The following is a 4878-nucleotide window of genomic DNA, read 5'->3' as shown; positions in this document are numbered from 1 at the left end:
AAAAAAAAAAAAAAAAAAAAAAAAAAAAAAAAAATTAAAGTCTCCTTGCTCAAAGAAAAGAGGAGGGATGCGATCTATATTGTCTGAAGAAGTATATATAAAAAAAAAAAAGCAGCATGTTGTGAGACTTTGTGTTGTACCCATTTTTACTAGTTAATCCACTGAGCAGACATTGGAAATTCCTGCCAGATCAAATTTTAGAAGTTATCTGTCTAGATGTAAAAGCATCCAAATGGGAGGATGGTTCCAGGGAAGCCCAGTGGACCGGAGGGAAATGGCCAACCGCCTTCTTTAAGGGAGAAATGGTATCAATCTTGTGACTGACCTCCCACTTCCAGAATTTGTCACCTTTTATTTATACTTAACCTACATGTACTTCAACAATGACAAAAATAAAAAAGTTATAAATTGGTCTATATAGCACCATTTTTTCTATACTTATTAAGTATACTTAACCTACATGTACTTCAACAATGACAAAAATAAAATAGTCATAAATCGGTCTATATAACACCATTATTTTTTCTGAATAAATAAAGGCAGCTTCGCTTATATCATCAGTTGATTCTCACAATATATATTTTCCCAAGAACAAGTAGGAGAAAGCTATTTTGCCCCATTTCATGGATAAAGAAACTGAGGTACAGAGAAGCAGGATGATTTGCTAAAGGTCAGTGGGAAAAGCATTTATGATGGCATTTTTAAAATGGTGTAGTTGCTAATTTTTCAGTCCTTTTACTTTAATTAAAAGATAAAAGAATGAATTTCTTTTGTTTTTACAATTTGATTTGGGCCTCAGACTAAAATTTATAAGATATTGTCTTAGACAGTTCAGGATGCTATAACAAAAGTCCCACAGGACTGAGTGGTCTAAACAACAGAAATTTATTTCTCACTTCCCAGCTCCGGAGCTGGGAAGTACAGGATCAAGGTGCTGGCCAATTTGTTTTCGGTAACAGCCCTCTTCCTGGTTTGGAGGTGGCTGTTTTCTCCCAAGACAGAGTTCTGGTCTTTTCAGCCCCTTATAAAGCCACCAATCCTACCATAGGGACTCCCAGTCCCATGGCTTTATTCAAGCCCAATTACCTCCCCAAAGCTCCACCAAATTCCATCACATTGGTGTATGGTATCAAATATGGATCTTGGGAGGACAAAACTATCAGTCCACAGCAGGCATGAATGGTTCTAGGATGTGTTTCACTACTCTAGGAACTGAACATGACAAAAAGTCCATCCTTTGGGTTTACCCAATTTAATTAAGAATAAAACAATGATCTAAAAAGTCAGGAAATAACAGATGCTGGTGAGGCTGTGGAGGAAGAGGAAGGCTTTTAAACTGTTGGTGGGAATGTAAATTAGTTCAACTATTGTGGAAGACGGTGTGGAGATTCCTCGAGGATCTAGAACCAGAAATACCATTTGACCCAGCAATCCCAATACAGGGTATATACCCAAAGGATTATAAATCATTCTACTATAAAGACACATGCACACATATGTTTATTGCAGCATGATTCACACAGCAAAGATTTGGGATCAACTCAAATGCCCATCAATGATAGACTGGATAAAGAAATTGTAGCAGATATACACCATGGAATACTATGCAGCCATTAAAAAGAATGAGTCCATGTTCTTCACACGGACATAGATGAAGCTGGAAGCCATCATTCTCAGCAAACTAACACAGAAACAGAAAACCAAACACCGCATGTTCTCACTCATAAGTGGGAGTCGAACAATGAAAACACCTGGACACAGGGAGGAGAACATCACACACCGAGGCTTGTCAGGGGGTGGAGGGTAAGGGGACGGACAGCATTAGGACATACCTAATGTATGCAGGGCTTAAAACCCAGATGACGGGTTGATAGGTGCAGCAAACCACCATGGCACATAAATACCTATGTTAACAAACCTGCACGTTCTGCATATATGTCCCAGAACTTAAAGTAAACTTTTTTTTAAAAAAAGAATAAAGCTATGAGAAAAAAAGAAAATCTATAATGAACAGTAATTTTTTTTATGGTAGAAAAAAGAGCAGTTACTTGAAATTCAATGGCTCTTCACTCCTATACAGTAAGTGACAGAAGGAAAACAAAAAGATACATGCAAAATCTTTATTCTCCAAAGATCAACCATACTATGTAGGTGTACATAGTAGTCAACTGCAATACATTGAGAAACAGAAATTACCAATATCAGTGGCTTGCAAAGTATTAAAATATCTCAAGGCCGTGTATACTCTGACCATCAAACAAATATGAGCAATAGGTTATAAAAATAAACTATTTTCCCATTATTGCTAAAAATACAGAAAATTTGGTAGGATTATTGCTAGGAATTTCAACTATTTGGCCCTTAGCAGTCAGAGCAAAAGAACAGAAAGGAAAAGTCTAGCATCCCAAAAAAGGGATATGAAAGTATTTCTTGTATCTTGCTATCCTAAAATTAACTTTTTTTTAGGATAGGAACATACTGTTCTCAACTACAAAATGAATTGTATACAAGAAGAGCAGGCAGCAGGAAGCAGCATATTACAAGCCTTGAAACCTATGGCTATTTTATACAGTGGAGAAAATAGTTGTGTATTCCTCAGACTAAGAGTTCAGGGAGCTTTAGGCAGTATTTGACAGGAAAGAAGAGAAGAACTGCATGATTTTGTCTTGAGTCAATAACACAGAAAGAAAAGACGGGTTTTACTTCTGAAGGGACTAGCACCAGAGAAATTTAAGGTAGACTTCCTCACCCTAAAACAGTTCCATTATTATCTCAGTCTGGTGGGTTTATAGATAATTTTGGTTTATTCTTTGTATGTTTATATATTTTGGCAGAAAATGTTGGTTGTCTGTCCACCACCTATTCCCCTCTTTTTCAAATAATCTTATTTTGCCGGTGTCCTTTTTCTATGTTGCTGGTATGAACTATTGATCTAAGGGAAGGCATAACACCTGACTCTGGCAATAAGATATGAAGTGAAGCTTTCCAAAGAGTTATAGAAAACAGGGGCTGGGTGTGGTGGCTCATGCCTGTAATCCCAGCACTCTGGGAGGCCGAGGTGGGTGGATCGCTTGAGGTCAGGAGTTCGAGACCAGCCTGGCCAACATGGCGAAACCCCTTCTCCATTAAAAATACAAAATTTAGCCAGGCATGGTGGTACGCACCTGTAATCCCAACTACTTGGCAGGGTAAGGCAGGAAAATCGTTTGAATCCAAGAGGAGGAGGTTGCGGTGAGCTGTGATGGCATCACTGCACTTTAGCCTGGGTGACAGAGTGAGACTCTGTCTCATTTAAAAAAAAAAAAAAAAAAGAGTTATAGAAAACATATCCCTCTCTGAAGAGAAGAAACATCACAAGAATTTTGTCAGCATATGAAAAGATGCTGAACATTATTAATTAGTCATTGAAGAAATGCAAATCAAAACCACAATGATATACTACTTCACACCCATTAGAAAGGCTATAATTAGAAATAAGGATAATAACAAATGTTGGCAAAAATGTGGAGGAATTGCCATCTTCATACATTACTAGTGGGAATGTAAATTGGTAAAGTCACTGTGAAAAAGACTGGAGTTCCTCAAAAAGTTTAAAATAGAATTACCGCTTCTTCTCCGAGAAAACACCAAATGGTGGATGACGCCGGTGCAGCGGGGGGGCCCGGAGGCCCTGGTGGCCCTGGGATGGGGAACCGCGGTGGCTTCCGTGGAGGTTTCCGCAGTGGCATCCGGCGCCGGGGTCGCGGCGGTGGACGGGGCCGGGGGCGGGGCCGGGGCCGAGGCCGCGGAGCTTGCGGAGGCAAGGCCGAGGATAAGGAGTGGATGCCCATCACCAAGCTGGGCCACTTGGTCAAGGACATGAAGATCAAGTCCCTGAGGGAGATCTACCTCTTCTCCCTGCCCATTAAGGAATCTGAGATCATTGACTTTTTCTTGGGGGCCTCTCTCAAGGACGAGGTTTTGAAGATTATGCCGGTGCAGAAGCAGACCGGTGCTGGCCAGCGCACCAGGTTCAAGGCGCTTGCTGCTATCAGGGACTACAATGGCCACGTCCGCCTGGGTGTTAAGTGCTCCAAGGAGGTGGCCACCGCCATTCGTAGGGTCATCATCCTGGCTAAACTCTCCATTGTCCCCCTGCGCGGAGGCTACTGGGGGAACAAGATCGGCAAGCCCCACACCATCCCTTGCAAGGTGACAGGCTGCTGCGGCTCTGTGCTGGTGCGCCTCATCCCTGCACCCAGGGGCACTGGCATCGTCTCAGCGCCTGTGCCCAAGAAGCTGCTCATGATGGCTGGTATCGATGACTGCTACACCTCAGTCCGGGGCTGCACTGCCACCCTGGGCAACTTCACCAAGGCCACCTTTGATGCCATCTCTAAGACCTACAGCTACCTGACCCCTGACCTCTGGAAGGAGACTGTATTTACCGTCTCCCTATCAGGAATTCACTGACCACCTTGTCAAGACCCACACCAGAGTCTCCGTGCAGCGGACCCAGGCTCCAGCTGTGGCTACAACATAGGGTTTTTATACAAGAAAAATAAAGAGAATTAAGCCTGAAAAAAAAAAAAATCATATGATCCAGCAATTCCATTCCTAAGTATATGCACCACAAAAGTGAAAACATGCATTTAAAAAAACCTGTACACAAATGTTCACGGTAGCATTATTCATAATAGCCAAATGGTGGGAACTATCCATATGTTTATCAGCTGATGAACAGATTTTTAAAATGTGACATATCCATATAATGGAATATTGGTCAGCAATAAAAAGGAGTGAGGTATATACTCAAGGGAATTGAAAACATTTGTTCACACACACAAATTTGGACATGAATGTTCACAGAAGCATTCTTCATAATAGCTAAAAAGTAGA

General features: G+C 41.3%; 1 pseudogene across 1 annotated transcript; it reads left to right on the top strand.

Moving 5' to 3' along the window:
- Positions 1-3613: 3613 nt before the first annotated feature.
- Positions 3614-4566, top strand: LOC112618923 (annotated as a pseudogene). Its single transcript, XR_003118141.1, has one exon. The product of XR_003118141.1 is annotated as a 40S ribosomal protein S2 pseudogene (transcript).
- Positions 4567-4878: the final 312 nt, after the last annotated feature.

This window comes from Theropithecus gelada, chromosome 2, assembly GCF_003255815.1.
Source record: "Theropithecus gelada isolate Dixy chromosome 2, Tgel_1.0, whole genome shotgun sequence".
In the NCBI taxonomy this organism is placed as follows: domain Eukaryota; kingdom Metazoa; phylum Chordata; class Mammalia; order Primates; family Cercopithecidae; genus Theropithecus; species Theropithecus gelada.
The sequence above is the reverse complement of the archived record's forward strand: the minus strand, read 5'-3'. Positions and strand labels throughout refer to the sequence as shown.